At 37.8% G+C, this 21,926-nt stretch overlaps 1 pseudogene; it reads right to left on the reverse strand.

Moving 5' to 3' along the window:
- Positions 1-265: 265 nt before the first annotated feature.
- Positions 266-6,035, reverse strand: LOC118802182 (annotated as a pseudogene).
- Between the last annotated feature and the right edge of the window lie 15,891 nt (positions 6,036-21,926).

Raw genomic sequence — 21,926 nt, forward strand, 5'->3', positions numbered from 1 at the left:
TTTCTATTTATAATGTTTATATTGTTAACTTCTCACCATTCCCAAATATATCTTATCTTATCTTATCTTATCTTATCTTATCTTATCTTATCTTATCTCCGTCTTGTCTGCCCTGTCTTTCTGTATGCATAAATCTGTAGTTTTCAGGAGCAGCTTCAAGCAAAGTTGCTGTGCCATACTCATCTAACCAAATTTCTGTTAGAAATGTAAAATCAAGCTTATATTCTTCAATAAGTGCTTTGTTATTTATTGACCTTACATTTGGTCACCAGGTTTGGTGGGCCTGAAACTTCCATATACAAGGCATCCCAGGCTGCTTCCAAACACGTTTTCCACTTGTGGAGCTTGGTCTGCCTCTGCAGGAGAGCCCTCCATCTGCTCCAGTTTTCTGCTCTGCGTCCAGAGCTCGCATTCCACTGCATTCCAAGGGTGAACATGAAAATAAAGTGAACAAAGTTTCCAGTTTTCATCAGCCATGTCCAGTGAGAGCAACACTGGCTGCATGTTGTAACTCCTCTGGGACTTTAGGCTCAGTCTCATAACTCTCATACTGCAATTTTACACTTGTTTGAAAGAGAACTGTAATTTTGCACTTTGCTATTGTTTTTGTTTTTTTGTTTTTTTTTATTTTTTTATTTATTTATTTATTTATATTTTTTTTAGTTATTGTAGTTGTTAATAATATTGTAATATTATGGTAACAAGTTGCACTAACCTAAATATGACATGCTAATTTTCTACTTGTTAATATAGATAAATAAAGATAAAAAAATAAACACGTTGTATAAAGATATATGTGGTGTGATGCTTTCTTCCCATCACTGAACTCATTTCTGAGTAATTTAGTCATAGGTTTGGTGCTATTAGCCATATTATTTTGAATGCATATGATGCAGTAACTGAGAAAACAATGGAATAAACGTAAGTTTGCATTTTACAGCTCCAATTTTATAGCTACCATTTAACTTCACTGTAATTACAGCCTACTGTGCCTGTACATCACAATATACTTGACCATTTAAAGACGTAACAGGTTAAAAAATAAAGTAGAATAAGTATTATAAAGAAGCAGTATAAATGGATGTGCTGTGCAGTAGTTGCTAAGCGCTTAGAATGGCCTTGGGCAAGTCCACTTAAATCTTGGTTCTTTCAGTTCTGATTCCTTTAAGAAAGATCTTTCTCCTAATTTCAGAGCATCTGTGCTCAGCTTTATGTTATCAAACTGAAAGTGAAAGTAAAGACAAGTCAGGGCAGGTGGGGAGGTAATGATTCTTATTCATCAAAGTTTTGTAGAAGACAGTGCAGATTTGACCATCCTGAATGGTGTACAACTGATTCAGGAAATTGTTGGATAATGACAAAACAAGCAGTGATTTGGGTGCAAATGAAGAAGTGGCTTCATAACATGGAAATAAGGGCCTGTACACCAGTACTTAATTCACACATCATTTGAAATAAACATACCCCATTCTGTCCTCATACACATATAATTTATGTGAATCACACTGTAAGATATGGTTCAGTAGTGAGATAAGAAAGCAAAATTATTCAGCAGCACATGAATGAGTGATTGTTCTCAAAGGTGGAGTTTAGGGTTAAAGAAGGAGGTGCACTGCACCCCCTACTGGCCAGAGCTTAAATATCTAAATGGTAGATAATTACAATGATTGGAAAAGATTAAACGTGAAATGAATAGGATGCCATAGACTTTTCTTCAAATAAAGTGATTCTGTAGTGTGATTATATATTTCAGGAAGGTAGTTGTTTCCTGGATCAGTAGTAGGAATAGTCTTTAAATGGAATGTATAGTCGCAGCATTTGTTTATATCAGAGTGCACATAAAAGTTAAGCAGGTTCACTTTAGTACAAGGACTGCTGTGTAGACAGTTATTAGTATTATCATTTTTTTTATTCTTACTGTTATTGATCATCTGTTCTCACTGATTATTGACAATTTTGATTAAATACCCACAAATCATGTATTTTTCAAACTGATAAAATAGTATGCTCAAACCCCCCCCCCCCACTCCCACCAGATACGAGTTTGATAGCACAGATTAGCCAAAGATGAAATTTCTGTGTACTCATTTTACTATCAGATTTGAAGATATGCAGCTTTGACGAAAAAGGGCCAGTGTCTTTTCTGTTGGCATTTCCCTTCTGGAGAGACTGGGTGAATATTTTTTAACATGTAGTTAAAAAACATGAACTTCATGAAGGATTTGTGTTATGTTTGAAACATTAAAATGTGACGTGCAGTGATACTCCCAGACTATGACATGCAAACACTTTACAAGGCCAGGTAATATTAAATGATGAATGAATAATGCATTAATGTGTTCAATCTAATTATTAAGAGAGACTTCCTAAAAATTAAATATTTAACAAAAATTAATAAACAGAATCCGATGTTAAGGTCCGGATGTTAAATCCGGTGTTAAAGCTTCTGTTAAAAGTGTGTTTTGGGTCAGTAGATTTTGTGTTCTTTTCAGTTCTTTTCTCTTCAGCATCAAAATGTTTGGCTATGGTTGTCACAGTTCCTGGTTCTCATTCAGACTCTCATTCCATTATGGACTCCACTTCCCAGAATCCTTCTGTACGTCACATGACTCCACCAACCAATCACGAGCCACCCAGCAAATCGCAGTCACCTGAATACTGATTACTACATGTTTTGCCATGTACACAAGCCTGTCTGTTTGCACCATTACTTTGCAAAGTATTGCCCCTGATTGTCAGTGCATAGCGAGCCAGTCTTTTGTCTGATTGCTGTTCTGTTTATGACCTTGCTTTGTTTCCTTGTTACCAATTCTCATCTTTGTCCTTTTGGCGTAGTCTACCTGTGTATATTTGCTTTTTTGTTACAACTCTCACTTGTTTATTCGACTCAGGTTTAACATATTCGGTATTTGTTCAAGAAAGCCATCTTCAGAAAGCCTAACATTCCCCATCAGGCTTAATTGGTATCACGAAGGTGGATTTCAATCTTATCCATGAAGCTAAATAAAGTCAGGTTTTCGCAATCTAGTTAAGTGGGCGGGTACACAACATAAGAAGCTGTGGTGCGTTCAATCGCTTGAACGTGCAGCCTAATGGAGAAAAGCAGAGCCACTTACTTCAGCTCAGAAAAGCAAGCTATAATCATTAAAGGTTATGAGGACTTCAAACATGTGTTTTTGGTGAGAAGTAATACAGTCTCTGCTGCAAAGGCTCGTGAGGAAGCATGGCAAAAGATAGCAGACCGCGTCAATGCGTAAGCTCCGCATACATCATCAGTAAAACGTTAATTGTGCAGTCCTATTATATTTTCCAGAACAAATTAGGATTCTGCATTAAGAGGCACAACTGTTTCTATGCAAGGTGTTGTTTTAAACAAGGGCTATCAATCATTATATACTTACAAGTGTATACTTATAAGTGTAATCCAAACAACCCAAAGTGGTCTTGGCAGCAGGTTAAAGTAAAATACAAGAACATTGTCCAAAGTGGTAAGTGTAACTGTACACATCATGATTGCTTGTGTATGCCCTTTTGCCTATGATAAAGAAGATTATCTTCATGGTTTTTATTAAAAGTTACTCACACTTCTCTTAGCCAACCGCAAGAAAAGCCAATGCAAAAAAATAGGAGGAGGGCCTCCCCCACCTCCTTATACAACAGCTGAGGAGCTGGCTTTGGAGGCGAACCATGGAAGGCCTATTATGGATGGTATCGCTGGGGGCAGTTCTTCAAACCCTGGGAGCAGCACAGATTGGACCCCTTTTGTTGAAGGTATGAACAAAATCTGAGTATGTTGCTTGGCAAATGTCTGTATGACTACTTGTTGTGATGCAGACTTTATTGTTACAGTACACAATGATTCCCTGATTTTGAGGGCCCAGCCTGCTCCAATAGGTGGAGCTTCTCAAGCAGAGATATGTGTAGTTGTAGACACTATATATTGAAAGACATTCATATTAATGTAAAACTATTCTCATAGGTGGATGCCATAGGAGATGAGGAAACCATATCATGCTCAGAAAGCATGCTCAGAAAGGCCTGTAGAGGTGAGTGACCTTTGTCATGTATGGCTAAAATAAGTTGCCAATTTATGTATGCTTGCATATTTCACCTACAAGGATGTGCTATACTTGAATTCCAACAATATTCAGAGTCTCCTACATGTCAGCAACCCTAGCATGTTTGTCATCTGTAAGTGAATGTAATCTTGTGTAGGATAACATTTCTGTGCCCCCACACCCTGAGCCTGCAGCATCTACCTCAAGGCCAAGCAGAGGAACTTCTGAGGTGCATATGTAAAGTCTTTAACTGTCCATTGCCCTGTACATGGTTCCTGCAACTAACCCCTGCAATTGTGATTGTAGAAACCCTCAGCAGACACAGTCCGAAGCCTTTACAAAAGGAAACTTGAACTCGATATTGATTTGAAGAAACTACAAATAAAAAAAATTAAGCTGGAAATAGATTGCACTATATTGCACTTCTCATTGTCTACATGTAATACTCATAGTTGTATTTTTATTTCCACAGAAACGACAAGACTTGACAAGCCAATAAACTCATGACACCATTCTTGTATGCCACTGGTCTTTATTTTAATGTAATCAAATAAAATGAACAGGAATGAAAAATCAAATGAGTATAGAGAGCAAATGATTTATTCAAAGTGTAAGAAAAAAAATAAATAAAAATAACTAAAAACTGCTCAGTGATGAAATGCCTCACCATCCTTCCATCTTCATGATCTGTGGTGATGGGATCAACAATGTCAGGTGGAGGTGGTTCCATGGAAGGGGCTCTCTCTTTCCTTATTATGGCTATGTTGTTCAGCACTACACAGGCAACAGTGATGTCACATGCCATATTTGGGGCACATCTTAGTCCACGGAGACAGCTGAATCATGACTTCAGGATACCAAAACTCATCTCTATCCTGGCCCTGGTTTTTGAGAGTGCCACATTAAAGCGGGTCTCTGGACCAGGATGTGGTTCAGGGTATAGTGTCATTAAGTGACGAAGGCAGGCATACCCTCTGTCTCCAATCAGCAAACCACTGATGTGTCCTGTGATGCAGATGTGCAACAAAATAATGTGAGAATGTGAAATGCTATATTTAACTGTAAGCATCAAAATGGTTGGGTCTCTTACGTACCTTGATCCAGTTTCTGGTATAGTGTGGACTCCCTGAAGATCTGAGAATCATGTACTGAACCAGGCCATTTAGCATCAATACTTGTTATCAGGCACTGATAATCACAAGTCATCTGAAATAGATGTGTTCAGAACATCAAATATAGTTATGGACAATAATAGTGTTATAGCAGTAAATAATGTAATGGAATCAATTATCTAGGCCCATGCAGTATCATCACTAACTTAACAATCACTTAACAGTTTTTAATTTTGAACCTGCGCATTGATGCTGTGGAAAGACTTTCGGTTTACATAGTCAGCCTCATGCTCTCCCAAGGCTGTCATTATGGGAATGTGGGTGCAATCAATGACATCGATTACTCTGAAGAAACCTAGGAAAAAGACCCAAACATTATCTACAGCTACTGACCGTGTATTACTCAAAGATGAGCACAGCGGGAATAACTACCTGCAATCTGATAAAAACCTTCCTTTATATTTTGCATTGGCAAGTGGCCTGGAAACACTACAAACACATCTAGCAGCTCTTTCAGTCCAAGGTAAACCCTGCGTATAGCCCAACATACTGTGTTCTTGCTTAGGTGCTCAGAGTCCCCCACTGAGTACAAGTAAGAGCCAGTGGCGAAGAACCACAGCGCTGTACAAACTGTTTGTGGCACTGTAAGCGCATGGCTCCAGAGGGTGGAATTGCTAACATAAGGCTCAAGAAGTTTGCATATCTAGATAATGCCCTCAGCTGAGAATCTATACCTTTCAAACAGTACATCATCGGGCAAAGAAAGCGGATTTAATCTGTCCCTAAATACTCTTGCACTACGCAGTGATCCTCTTACAATGCGAGCGCCAATATCCACTGGGTCATCTAAGAAGGGTGACGCCATTTTTTGGAAGAATAGGATTGGTTTAGAGGCGGGATTATATTCAATCTCTTGGGCTTGAATCAATTTAACCTGCTCTGAGCAGGTTAGCTTCAGGGGGTACATTGCTATGGTGATACAACTCGCTTGCAACTGAGCCACCGTCGTGACATCGATGAGTCTGAATTAAACACCAAGTAAGCTCTAACTGAGCTTGCTAACCCTGAAATCAGCCTGATCCAATAGGTGGAGCTTGTTACTTCAGTTCATTCTCCTCTTAATAAACCATTAAGTTTATCTTTTATCCATGAGTGTCTGATTTGTCAATCCAGCATTACAGAGGTAATCGAATGTCATTTTCAGCTGCAGTCTCTGAAAAATTAGGCCAAACTATTGTAGAAGTCAAAAATACATAATTTGGTGAACATAAGTGAACACACCAAACATTTCCTGAAATTTGATAGCACATTTTCTAACATAAAATGTTCCATTTTCCATGTTCCAACTTTTGCACCAGCCATGTTTTGACATTAAAAAAAACAAATACATGCAGTAAATAAACAGTAATTGTGCATTAAAATGTACAGAAGTATGTTCTCTGTAGAGGATGAGTTCACTTATTTTCACTTAGAAAATCAGCAAAATGTGTCATTTGACAGGCAAGTGTTCAAACGTTTTGCCCAGATTACACTGCTGATTTTCTAAGTGAATAAAAGTGATCACATCCTGTACAGGGAACACTCTGCAGAAGAAGTGTTAACTTCTTTTCACTTGAAAATCCTCAAAACATCTCTTCTGACAAGAACCCATTTGATGTGCACATAGCTAGAGAAAATCTTGCTTGTGTTTGTCATCTAAGGTTTACAGAATGTATGAAATCAAAGCATCTGTCAGTTTTTATGTCTAATCACTCCCTTTCATTGTTATAAGTAAAAGGAGAAATGACTGTAAAATTAAAGTTTCTCTAAAAGGTCAGCCTGTGCTGCCGGTTGCCAGCAGAGGGCGATCGCGGCGAGGCATTGTTGCTCCGGGAGACTCAAAATCCCAGAATAACAAGGGGTAATCAGTGCCGACCAGGTGCACCTGTTGCTACTGGCATTTAAGGCCGTGACAGACAGGTCACCTTTGTCACACCTTTGTAGAGGGGTGACTGGTATGATGTTTAGCCCAGGTGGGTATGAAAACAAAAAGAAAGAAAGAAGGGTAAAAGAGAAATCAAACAGCACTGCTTTAAGCTAGGTGACTGAGAAGAAAAGAGAAAAGGGAAAGGAGGGGAAAGAAACATTGTTTTAAGACAAAAAAAAAAAATACAAAGCACACTGTAAACCCAGATAAGTCAGCACAACTTTGAGTTTTTGAGTTACACACAATCATTTATTTCAAGTGTGTACTACTGAAAATATGCATTTCAATTACACAATACAATTAAATACTAATAAGTCAACAGTTTTAAGTATTTTAACTAAATATTTAATGTTGACAAAACTTATTTTGTACAAGTTCTTCTAACTTAACCATAATTTAAGTGTGATTAAATGTTTAAAGTAATTACAACTCAAAGGAAAAGACTTACAGTACTCAGAATTACATGTGTGAATACTTAAAATGTTTGTGGCAACTGATTGCCTTAAATTAATCAAGTACTACTGATTCAAAACATTGACATACACTAAAAACAGATCCAAAATTTATTTATGAACTAAAGAGCAGGTTTTCACAGCCAAATTTTAGATGTTTTCCAAACACAAATTTTTACACAGCATTGCTCGTCACCTCATGCATTTATGCAATCAACCAATGAAATCAATGCAATCCACGAAATGTCTTCACGACAGTTAGCTTATCAGACCGAAACAGAGTTTCACTGAATTCAAAACAAAATCATTTTTGTGGACACACAAAGCTTCAATAACCTGACACATGGGTGACTACATTATAAAGTAAAAACAGAAAAGGCTAGCACTTAGCAATATTGACAAACAGTGGGTCTTTCAAGAGTGCCTACTGAAAAACAATTAGCTTACTTAACCAAGACAAAATAAAACACCTCTGAGAATGAGACATCTTTGATATTGCAACAAACAGGAGGAAAAAGTTGTTCCTGTACTTTTTCAAGTTCTAACTGCCTAGATCATCAGATCATTCTTAAGGGTCTGTAACCTAGGTGATAATTTCCCATCCTCGAGTCCAAGTAAAATTTTCTGGACAAATTCAAAAGTGTTGGTCAGTCCTTTGGGATAACTGAGGTGAAGAGCATAGATCAGACCGAACATTACCAAAAAAGCATCTGCAAGCCTGCAGAAGTGAGTTACCACATCACTCTCCAGGACAATGGAAATTTTCACCGGGTGGAGGTGAACAGGATCTTTGACGTTTTCACTAACAACGGTAAGTAGAGCCACCGAAGCATCCCCAAGGTCTATCTCGTCAGACTTCTCCTGCTGGAAATTAGAAACAAAGTGGAGAGAAATGAGTATAGAATACCACTTTAAAAACATATTTTTGACACACGTCACCAGGTTCCTCTGGCAATTAATTATCAAAGCTGTACTGGCTACAGCCAATCAACCATCGCCCCTCCCCCAACACTCTTCCAGATCAACTCGCACCAAAGAAAAACGACAAGAGCACTACCTTGAACTTACTGTATACCCACTTACAAATAGTGTTATGCCCGTCTGGCATTTTGTGCTAGATTGTGACTTGACTGCAGAAAGTAAAGACTTCACATTTGTTCAGTCATGAGTCATTTAACCAGCGCTGTATGTGCTGTAAAGTTTTCTGCTTGCATCCACCTATCACGTTTAGATAAAATTCTATTAGTACAATGGCAGTAACCACCGTTCCACGCTGATATCCTTTTTCCTGAGATCCATTACATGCTTTATATTCTCTGATCCCTTCTTTTCTTCAATTTTACAATTCTACACTATACCCACTAAATTGCACACTATTCTAATAGGCAATATGACAAATATGCACTATTATGATATTTTCATGATACATGTCAATATTTTTTCTTCCTGACATCTGGCAAGTTGCAATTTTTTAAAACTTATTACAAAGAGAACCTAACTCAGGGGTGTCCTATCTTATCTGTAAAGGGCCAGTGTGGCTGCAGGTTTTCATTCCAACCAAACAGCAGCACACATGATCAGTCATTTGAAGACTGACCAAGTGATTAAACAAGTGGAAACAGGTGTGCACCAGCTTGTTTGGAATGAAAATCTGCAGCCACACCGGTCTCTTTGTGGACAGGATTGGACACCCGTGCCCTAACTAGTCCACTGTTTAACCTAAACCTAGGAGATAGAGAAGCATTCGGACCAGAAGCAGCCAGCTCAGATCCAGCTTCTTTCCCCCCACTATCACCCTGCTGAACTCCACACCACTCCACTAATCTTGTAATATTGTATATTGTACACAATATTTATTATTTATTTACCATCCCTTGCATGTCCATACAACTGTTCACTGTATTTAGAATACAACACACAACTGCACACTGCACTGTCCGTTTTGCACTATTGCTACTATTTGTACTTCTGGTAGATGCAAAATTTTTTGTTGCTTCAATCCATCCATCCATCCATCCATCCATCCATTAATATATCCATCCATCCATCAATCTACCCATCCATCCATTCCTCAACCTATCCATCCATCCATCCATCCATTCATCAATCTATCCATCCATTCCTCAATCTATCCATCCATCCATCATCCATTCCTCAATCTATCCATCCATCCATTCCTCAATCTATCTATCTGTCTATCCATCCATCCATCCATTCCTCAATCTATCCATCCATCCATCCATCATCCATTCCTCAATCCATCCATCCATCATCCATTCCTCAATCTATCCATCCATCCATCCTTCTATCCATCCATCCATCAATCTATCCATCCATCCATCCATCAATCTATCCATCCATCCATCCATCCATCCATCAATATATCCATCCATCCATCATCCATTCCTCAGTCTATCCATCCATCCATCCATCCATCCATCCATCCATCCATCCATCCATCCATCATCCATTCCTCAATCTATCCATTCATCCATCCTTCTATCCATCCATCCATCAATCTATCCATCCATCCATCCATCCATCAATCTATCCATCCATCCATCAATCCATCCATCCATCAACCCATCCATCCATTCATCAATCCATCCATCCATCAACCCATCCATCCATCAATCCATCCATCCATCCATCCATCCATCCATCCATCCATCCATCAATCCATCCATCCATCCATCCAGCCATCAATCTATCCATCCATCCATCCATCCATCAATCCATCCATAAGCAGAATTAAATGATAAATTAAATTATACTTTAGGGCTGGGGCAACTCAACATAATGATTATGGAAACACGTCGATTTGCAAAATGTACATGGGCGTGTTGCTATAATGCAAGATGGCTGTGCCTGGTCAAAGCTTGAAGTCCCCCAGAGAACAAGCTGCTGATTAAATTAGCTCTCCAAATTGGCAATCGTTCATCACAGCAGTGCAACTGCTATCCACAAACACTTAAAGCAAGAGCATCCCAGAGAGCCTTGACTAGATGGCAACAAGACAGCACCCCAAGTCCTGTTTACTGTTTGTGTCCACCCAAGCATGATATATTAGAATTATCAACATGTGGAATGCGTTTGTCAGTAACAGTCACTTAAAATTGATTTTCTAATGTTTCTTCATCGCCCCATGTTAAAAGTAATTTCTGCGACGCTACAGTTATGGTAACGTAACATTACACCACACAGTTTTCTTAAAAGCATATTACTCTACGGATTAAATAATTTTAGACATAATAAGTCAAACACGTAGGCAAAAACACTGATTCTCTAGTACAGGAAAATGGTTTCTATGACATACAGTAATTAATCTCTGTCACAGCAACCCTTTTGAGGGCCAGAATTTTTCCTGATAAGGCATCTGAAAAACAGGGTCTATAATAATAATAATAATCATAATAATCATCATCATCATCATCATCATCATCATCATCATAACACAACAGTGATGTAGAAATTGGACTCATTTTAAAATGTCACTACTATCATTATTCTATTATTATGGAGTAATTGATATCACTATTATTATTATTATTATTATTATTATTATTGTTATTACTATTATTATTATTATTATTATTATTATTGTGCTTTGAGTGTCTCTTTCATAGGCTGAATCAAAGCAGCGTTAAAGACTTTTTCCACAAAACCGTGAAAAAAATAATCGTTAGGTGCAGCACTATTAAACTTTACTTAAAAATGTAGGCAAGCTTACTTGTTTTTAAATAAATTGACATTTTACTGAAAGAATGTGTTTTCAGAAAACAAACAAATAGGCAAATAAATTTTGATCTTGAAGTTCAGAATTTACTTAAGTTAAAATCACTTAAGCTGAACAAAAAATGCTTCAACTTTGTCTACAGACATGTATTCTGGGGAAACGCATACAAGTGTTGGAAATTTGGATGGGGCAGGAAACTTGAAGTTTAATAGGAAGGAACACCAAGTAAAATTTCACCTAGGGCACCAAATAAGTTAGTGCCGCCCCTGCTACCACATTTTAAGTGAAGACAGCAAAAACTTATATATAGTTTACAGAAACAGCACAGGTCATCTGGATCAGACTTGATACTACACATTTAAAACTTACCATGCATGTCTTGCAAAAACCTGAGATGTCCTCACGCAGCAAGACAGGAAGAACTGTAGTTCGTCTCATGTGGATATCATGTAGTTCCTAATAAATAATTACTAGTCATGATATACAGAACAAGCCAGGTAATCACACTTTATACAGTGTTTCTGCACATCACACAATTACCTTACAATCTCAACTCTCCTAACCTGTTCATCATGGACCTTCAAAATGTCACCAAGAGCATCCGAAATTCGCCCCGTCTTTGATGCTTTCTGTCTGAACATTGTCATCAAACGAGGTGTGTGACGATCCAGTTCTGCATAGAATTTGTTGGGCAAGTTTTGGTTTGTGATCCTCTGGAACTCAGCATACACCTGTTGAAAAAACATGCCAATGACATATTCTAACATGCATCATATACAGATATTGTACAATACATTTTATATGAATATCACTGGAGAAAAAAATACCTCAGCCTCCATAGGCAGAGCAGGCCACAGTTCAAGGAATTGTTTCACTGGTAGGCTGGTGGTGACTATGATCTGTCATCGCAATGCAAAGGTGGTCTGCATCATTTTACTGATGAGAATTGCATTTTTTTCAGTTTTTTTAACCTCTTTAGCAATTTCCTGCCTGAGGGTTTCAAGGGTTGCTTGGTCATGTCCTTTGTGGAAAGTTTGGTAAAAAGTTGATTTCAGCATGCTTTGGTCTCTTTATGTTTGAGTGTGATGGTTCATTTTCAGGATTGCTTCTACTTCTTTTTCCAGTGTTAACAGACACCTCCAGGCATCCTGCTCCCCTAAGCTTGGTCCTGTAGTTGCCAATCTTGAACTTAATGCTGTTCTTCCATCCATTCCAGCCTGTGTCAGATCCAGCTTCTTTCAGACAATGATGTTTGGAAACTAGGGCCTCAGCTGCATGTGCTATTTCTCTGTTGCTTGGGTAAGCCTTGAAACCGTAAATGGCAGAAGCAAGTTTCTCCAAAATGTCATGTTTTTGGTCTCTAGTCAGCTTGAGCTGTTTTCCATTCTTTTCAAAGTCCACATTACCTTCTCTGAGCCTCAGCTCAACATCAAAAGAAAACTGGAAAAGGGTCTGGAGGCCATCTGCCAAGACGTTCAGGAGATGACACATCTGAGAATATTTCAGAATTTGCAACAGAACTGCTACATTCTGAACCAGACTGTTCTGTAAATGAAATATGTACAACTGCCTTTTGTAGTAACTCATCAATGTCCACCAAAGAGGTAAGTTTCCCATCAAAGGCTGGATCTTCGTACAGCAAGTTGAAGTTCAGGTCCAAGTTCAGCTGGTCCTTCAAAACGTTGATCAGGTCATCAACAGATGCCGGACGGGAACTGAGTTTTACTTTCCTTACACTATGTTTATCAACAACACGCAGTATCATGGCGTGAGGGTCTGTAGCAGCCATTGTTCTGTTAAGCCAAAACGTATTAAAAACTTACCACTTAGAACCTTAAGCATTCCCTTTGTGTGCAGTTCACATAGCTCTATCCTACACTATATGGACAAAAATATGGAACACACCTCTTAATCATTGAATTGAGATGTTTCATTCAGTCCCATTGCCACAGGTGGTATTACTGAAAAGTGGAAGCGTACTGGAATCGCAGCAACTCAGACCACGTAAATTTACAGAACGGGTCGGCAAGTGCTGAGACGCACAGTGCATACGTCGTTGACACTCTATTGACTCAATAACTGCAGAGTTTAAACCTTCTCTGGCATCAACGTCAGCACAAAAAATATGCACCAGGAGCTTCATGGCAGGGTTTCCATGGCCAAGCAGCTGCATGCAAAGCTTACATCACCAAGCACAATGGCAAGCGTCACATGGAGTGGTGTAAAGCGCCGCCACTAGACTGGGGTTGGTTTTCAGGAGTTGGCCTAGAACCCTTAGTTCCAGTGAGGGGAAATCTTAATGCTTCAGCAGACCAAGACATTTTGGACATTTGTATGCTTACAACTTTGTGGAAACAACTTGGGGAAGACCCTTTTCTGTTCCAGCATGACTGAGCCCCAGTGCACAAAGCTGCTCCAACAGATACAAATATGCCAATGGCATAGTCTGTGCCATCAACTGTGACCTTTGAAGTACTGTAAATTGTGTCACTACATGTCATTCCTGTGATGTATGTCTGAGTGATGTTTGGTAGGGCTGAGACTGAAACAGAATCAACTCTGCACGTTTGTGTTTTGGGTTTGAAAAATGACTGCACTGAGATGATACGCCATCATGTACTGGTGTCTGGTTGCCAATGTCTTTAAAACGTTTTCGAAGTTCTTGGCATCGTGCACAACCCTTTTGAAAAAACAATGTTTTCCTTCAAACCGCATGGTCCAAAGGTGCACCAGGGGACCACAGCATTTAACTAGATCAGGATAATGCTCCACATAGTGATGCTTAGGCTGCAGTCTAAACATAGGGAAAACCTCTTTTAGTGTTTGCCTGTGATCACTGATTTTACATTGAAAGTAGTCCAAGGTTTCATCTGTAAATGATGGGCACAAAGCCAGTTCAACCACATCTTTCAGCTCCATCAAAACTGCCCATGCTCCATCACCCTCTGGCACTAGACTGCCTACAAGTAGTGGAAGCATTCTTAGCAGAGTGACATTTTCATGTCCGTTGCCTCCTATTGTACCTCTAGACATGAATGTTTTGGGAATGGGATGAGGTTTGTCAACTTTATCCGAGTACTCATAGGGAAACAACAATATTTTTTGGTTCAGATGCTCTAGTGTGAAGTACTTCATTCTGATCATCTCTTTAATGCAAAAAGACAGTTCGACAGGCACAAAACCTTCCAAAAGATCATGAAGTACATCTGGTGGAAAACCAGTGATCGGATGGAAGTATTGTCTCCTTTCACGCCGTACTGGCTGTCACAAGAGTCATTCATCACAACATTCTGAACATTAGTCATGGCTAACTTTGGTTCTCTGGATAAATTCTCCATCTCTGACTTCATGAATTTGAAATTCTTCACTGGTGGCCAGACAGAATCTGCAAACGTACTCTGCTCTGAATGACTCCAGAAAACCCCCTAATCCATGTGCAGCCAAGTTGTCAGCAGAAACACAAAAAATGGTACCCTTGACATTCTGACCAATGGATTCAAGAAAGATACCATCCTGTTCAAGAGTACGGATATCATGCAACAGTGGTGCAAGTACAGCTGCATAACCATACATACGAAGGTCTGTAACTTTGCACAACACAGCTAGCTGTATAGTGGGTAATCCTGATCGATATTTAGGGGGTAGGTTGGCCAGGACCCAATATACCAATATAAGTCTGCACCTTTAGATGTGGCACTACAAAGGACAATAGAATTCATGACAACACTGACCAATTCATCCAGTGTAGAGTCAGTAATGCTGTGGCCATGCCTCTGCAATGCTTGACCAAGTGCCTCCTTAATCAATGGTTGGGGCAGAGTGTGCAATAGATGTAAATGGTCAACTATTTCTTGTGCAGCTGAATTTGACACGTGCAGGATTGCTTGCATTTTTAGAAATAACGAAGCTACATTAAGTTTTAGTTGATTTCTCAATTCATCAATATTGCAAGGATCATCCTCCTTCTCTGTTTCTCTGTTCTGGATAGGACTCTCCTCAGACAAATCATCAGTGACTTCAAAAGCACAAGTAGTAGGGCTTGAAGTTGAATTAAAGACATCAGAAAAATCTGACCAAACACTAGTCTGGTGTGCTCTGCTCTTGTGTGAGTTGAATGAGGAATAGACATTTGTTCTATAATTACAATTTTTATATGGACATGCCACAGTCTCATGATTTCTTAAATGTCCTCTGATGTGACTAAACAGTACAGATTCAGAGAAGGGCTGATGAAAAGCACACAAAGAGCACTTAAAAGACACATGCTCCTGACTCTGACCTGTTCTATTTTCAGGAGTATGGTGATATATTGACAAGTGTGTTTTCAACGCACTAAGTGACTGAAATGTGCAAATGCAATCATCATACAAGCATGGCAGCGGACTAACTTGACAGAAATGAATGTGCTGTATTCTATAGTGTTTAAGAATATTTGTTCTTGAATTGAACAATGTTCCACACAACTTACAGTTCCAAGTCATTCCACATGTAGCTGCAACCTGAAAACATAAAATATGAATTTAGTAATGGATTCAAACAAGACTATTCAAGATAGTTAACAAGCTTTGCAGTTGTCCATACGTATAAACAATGTTTACAAGAAGAGCAATACTATTTATAATTGGTTTACAGAAATCATTGCTTCACATCAGAAAAATACCAAATATCAGCTTAGCTACTTATATACGCATCTCCATACATAGTTCACAATATGAACACAAAACTGATACAGTTGAACTGATAATTTGATTCACTTTATGCTACAATACAATTCAGTTCAGCACCTACATTATTTGAATGCGGTCTGATCAAATGGAATTCACTTTGATTAAATGCAACATGCACTGGATGCGTTCCTATCTTCGTAAGGAACAACAATTTCAAAACATTTCTTCACTGTATTTTGTCTTAGATTTTTTCCTACACTAATTCTGTCTGCACTACAATAATTATTTAAAACACACAACAGTGTGATTTACAATCCCCTACTGGGGTTCTAATAGGGTATGCAATACAGTTAAAATAAGCTTAATTGTAATATGCTGTAATTATAATAAGACTACCTTATTTTAGACATAAAATGAAAAGAACTTCCAAAGAAGTCCATTGCAAAAAACAATCGTGCTTGGAAAAGCTGAAGATAAAAGTGGAGAACAGCCAGCAATAACAGTAACAAACAAACTGTAAAAGTCAAAGGCTGCATTCAAACAGTGAATCTTTCCCTTCGTGTCTGTTTTATTTGATTTTGCTTCATCTGTATCCCATGTATTTATCCCACTAAATGCACTGGAAGAACTGAGCAGCTTATGAGTAAACATGGCTACGGTCACAACCAAGTAAAGCAGAAAGAAAACTAAGTTTCATTCAACTGTTCAGACGCGGCTGATGACTACCACACATGTCCTTGAAAGTAACTGACTGCTTTGGGTATTATTTTCGAGAGGCCAAAACGAGGGATGAGTTAGCGAGGTCTGGAAGAAACTTCTAATGCTAGCGTTACCTGATGGGTATTTAGCTGCAAGCTCCCCTTTGGTTAACGTTACACAGCTCTCTTACTGGCGTGCGCACCACGCACTAAATCGACTGTCAAGTGCAACAATTTAAGGTGGCCGTACCAATTTATAGCCATTTACATTTAGATTCAAAGCGGATCGAGGCTTGTATGCAACGTAGTCTTGTAGAATCTAGGCCATGCAGTTGTATCGCAGACAGCTGGATATTTTTTCCAATTGGAAACGGATTTTCTTTACACCCCTATTCCCTTCTTCGGTCTGCCCACATGCCATCTCACTACAAAATTGATAGGGGTCGCAAAATGTCCATTTCAAGCAATGTGGGCTTGAAAGACGCTGTATTAGTTAAAACAACGTTAGCCTATCAAAGCATTAGGTTATAACATCTGTTACGTTGTTCAGTTAACACATTGTGCGCCCCCTCAACATGAACTTACCCAACAGACCAAGTTATATTCGTGCACGCGTATCGTGCAATGGTTTGGGTTCATGCGTTTGCTCTTTCAGTGATGACACTAAAGCTATATGAGTTCTCATAGCGCCCCCCCTGTGGGGAAACAAGCCTGCTTTCTTAAGTGAACAAGGGACAACACACGTCTATATTACTTTGCTTATGAAAAAATTTTGCTACAGACAACTTTTATTTTCCCAGCTTATTAAAACCATCACAAAAATATAATTTTAGATATGTTACAACTCCTGAACCTTCAGAACACTTAAAGCTGTACTGAAACTCGATTTTCGTCAGACAGTAATGAATAAAAAAGGCACAGAAAATGGCGCTATATTCAGGGTGAGAGTTGGGGAAGATCTATGTTAATTTCAGACGTTAACAAACACCAAACAATATATGAAAAAATTTTAAACAATAAGTCGCCAAATACAATCAATAAATATATCTCCTGTATTTTACATTTTAGATTGGTGGTGGGTTTCGTTGATGCTATAACCATTTCAGAAAAGAACTAACATTAACATTAGTCAAAGCAGGTTATATAGATAACATAACTAAAATGACTAATAGTGTATGGCGGGAAACTGCCTAGGCAGCAGCTAACGTTAGCTAACCAAACATCACTTACGCCTAGCTAGGAAGGCAGTTTATTCAAGCATTGCACTACAAATAAAAAGGATATGAAGTTAGGCATTTTGGACCAACTGTAACTTGTAACACTGCAAACAAACAAACAATGTGAAATCCATTGCCTTACCGTTTTGGCTGCAGTGCTGCTCTGGAGAAATGGCTGTGAACAGTCTTGTTTGCTCTGGTGCTCCCCCGACTTTCAAATCAATATTAGATGTGCAATAGATGTTGTCTATTTCGGATAAAGTTTAATTAAAGTTTCACAATTAATAAAAGTTTCAAATAGCTCTGTGAATTTGGCTTAACTTTGCTTGCAAGCTAAAGCTATTAACTTTGTTAATGTTACTCAAGGGTTGCTAACGTTATTAGGTCAATGAAACACCTTACCTTTCAAGTTATATTTACGGATTTAAGATTAACCTTACATATTCCACACTCTAGCAAAGTATTATTAAAATTAACAGTAAAATTAACTTGCCTGTAACAATTAATTAACACATACAACCGAAGCAAAGAAATTTACTGAAAACAGTGAACCGAGGCCATCCGCCATCTTTGTTGAAAATTGCCGCCTGCCACGTCTATTAATATGACGTCAGACGTAACGCCGCACAAACTCATAACAATTAAGTTCAGTTAAATCTATCATGTTCAGCTATTTTACTTTAAACCGCAATCAGGGCTCTGTTAAATCAAAACTTCATAGTTTCACAAACTCAAAAAGAAGAAATTGTTGAAGCTAATTGATTTGTTAAATTGAGTGTAACTTTTGGATTTATTAAGTTAGTTTTACTCAATCCAGTTAATGAATTTCAATGTTAGGGTTTACAGTGCAAGAGAGAGAGAGACAGAGATATATAATCAGCTCCCCATCTCTCCTTTGAGAGGTGTTGGTTTGGTTGTTTATGTATTTATTTATTTTTTAATTTATCCATCGTTTGTGTTATGCAATTCTTGGCGTTCTCTTTGTCTTTGAATTTTCCCTCCATGCACGCCATCATTCAGAGGGGTGTATTTCCACTCATCACCTGTGCTCCCCAGTGGCTTGTAAGGCCAGGGTCACTGGTTCAAATTCAGCTGGGAGCTACTCTCCTCTAACAGGGCACAACACACTCACTGTCCCCATGTCATTATTTATTACAATCTCTCACACTATAGAACTACCAAGAAGGTGAATACATAAGTCTTTTTTATATCATTTTAATTTAGCGGTTTTAAGACCCATCCTCATGGGTTTTCCTCTCTGTGCCCTGACCATCCGATGACAGGGTTTTTTTTTGTGAGTATTTGTAGTAATTACACAGTGATATTGAGTACATTCACTAGATTTTATCATTATTGTTCTTGTTATAGTTGTTATTGCATCAATAACATGAATAATAACATTCAACATTTGAGTGTAAATGCAAACATGCAAACTCATCTTCAGCAAGATGGATAGAAATTCTAGTCAGTGACCTACAGACTGTACACCAATTAGTCTACTATATGTCAGTGCCACTGGTATATTCAGAATAGTCTATGACACAAATGATATCTAGATAATGGTGGTCCTGTGGTAGTCTATCTAAAACACTAAAATGTGCAGTGCAGTCAATGTCCTGGACCAGAACATGATATTAGATCAAGCAGTGTTTGATTTAAATGGATGCCAACCTCCTTAATCAGTGAATGTATGAAACATCCCCTCTGTTCTCCTCTATCTTCTTTTGAATAAAAATCATTATATGTATTCTCATAAGATGGCTAGTAACAATCTTTTAATTCCCTGCCATATTTGAGGTTCATATAGTTTACTTGTGTATTGTATCTTCACATTAAGCCAGTAAGTCATGATGAGGGCAATGCACACACTAAGGATTAGTAATGTTGGTATGTTTACTTTAAATTGGTGATTTCCATACTTTACTTTTTTAGAGCATTTTTTTAACAGTTTGACTATGATGATTGAATGTGATTCAACAGTGTACATTCAGCTGCACTTCTTCTTTATATGACAAAAAATCCCCAATTTTGGCCACCTGAGGATACATGTAACATCTGCAAAGATTTTTATTAATTTAGAAAGTGTTTATATATTAAATGTTTAATAACCAATAGAAACCACAAGAAAGAAATTAAAGAATTAATGAAAAAAATAAAGAAGAATTAAAGAAACTAAAAGTGTACCCCTTTGCCATGTACCCATGGACTAATTCTTGGCCACCAGAGGTCACTGTTAGTTTAGTATTGATGTCCATGAAATCATGCCTGTTTTATTAGGCCACATTCATGAAACATGAGCAGCCAAAATTTAAACCTGCAACTGTAATTTCTAACAAGCATACAAATATCTTTTGTTGACTAAGGAAAATTAATGACTACAACCATCAACAAATTAATGTTAGTTAAAGTGAAAGTAAACTCAGCCTATAATATAAAAGTACAGATGTGTTCTGTTAAGGTTTTATTATAGCCAATTATTCAGAGCACACTTCTATAGCATACAGACAGCTGTACTAATTGAGTACAATAACATGTGATTTTATAAAAAAAATGGTCACAGTTTCATTTGAGAGTTCCCTATAGTTTTCAGATAGTAGAATGTGATTCATTAGCATTATTATTTACCCAAAACACTGACTGCTTGAGCTGTACAGTATAGGAAATGGCATTTAAGGTAACAATTTACAATACTGTTTTGAAGTTATTAAGTAATTAATTGGGAACTAAGCAGGAATGAATGAATAGTGCTGCATTATTGCTTAAGTAATTACCCTTACTACTAATTACTAACTACTCAGAAGGTAATAGTAAACTAATAATTAGGGTAGTTCTAATGGAGAATTAACAGGGTCAGTTGAAGAGAGGGCACTTGGAAATATCTGACTGTGCATGTGTCCTGCCTGTAAATTCACTTGGTGAATTGGAATATAGCTATGCGATTTGGTAATTACTGCCTGTTAGATGATGAATGAAGTGTTTCTGTTTTTCATTAGGAGCTAAACATGATCAGGAACAATATAAAGTGAAACACATGGTAACTCATTACTAATGAATTAGGAGTTATTGATGATCAATATTAATAATTAATAGTAAGTTACCATGTGCTTCACTTTATAATACTGTTCCTGATCATCATTAACTCCTAGTTCATTAATAATGAGTTACCATTGTTTCTAACCATTGTTAACCATTGTTTCATTTTTATATTGTTCATTAGCTCCTAATTAAGAACAGCAACTGCTCACTCATTATCTAACAGAAAGTAATTACATAATCACTTTGTAATGTTTTGGTAATATATTGGTAGTGGATTTTGAGGTATGTTTTGGATCACTGTCCTATTGTAGAAGCCAGCCTCTTTTCAGCTTCATTATCTTGACTGACTGTCACATCTGCTTCCAGAATTTTCTAATGTTTACTGGAATCCTTTCTGCCATCAACCTGTGAAATATTTCCTGTGTGGGTCTGGCTGCCACACAAACCGTCTTTAGCCATCGTATGGGTTTTTTGCTTTGCCTTTCTGATCAGCATACGAGCATACATAACTGTCATTTATGAATCTCACATTTCATACAGTGGAAACTCCAAACTGGATCATGTATCAGTTATCAGGTATCAGTTAGCTTCATTTTTAGGACAATATTTGAAGACTCAGAGAATACGCCAAGGCCTAATGAGTTAAATTCTGAACTGCAAGGGTATCCACCAAATCTTTGCAAGTCACAATTGCTATTTAACTTTTTTTTCTATTTTTTATGTTATATTTTATGTATTGTCGTTTAGCAGAACTTTTAAAATAGTTTGCTGCAGAGATTGTTTGCTTCTTTTCACTTCAAAAATCAACAAAATATGTAATTTGCAGAGGGTTGCCCAAATTTTACATACAACTATAGCTATGCTTTGGCTGCTAGTCTCAGCAGTAGTGATGATTAAAAAGAAAATGTAAGCTTTTTGTGCCAGCCAATTTTTTTGCCCTTTGCACCACTATTGTTTCATGTATGCACTTTTTCCAGCATTTTG

Source organism: Colossoma macropomum, unplaced genomic scaffold, assembly GCF_904425465.1.
Source record: "Colossoma macropomum unplaced genomic scaffold, Colossoma_macropomum, whole genome shotgun sequence".
NCBI lineage: Eukaryota > Metazoa > Chordata > Actinopteri > Characiformes > Serrasalmidae > Colossoma > Colossoma macropomum.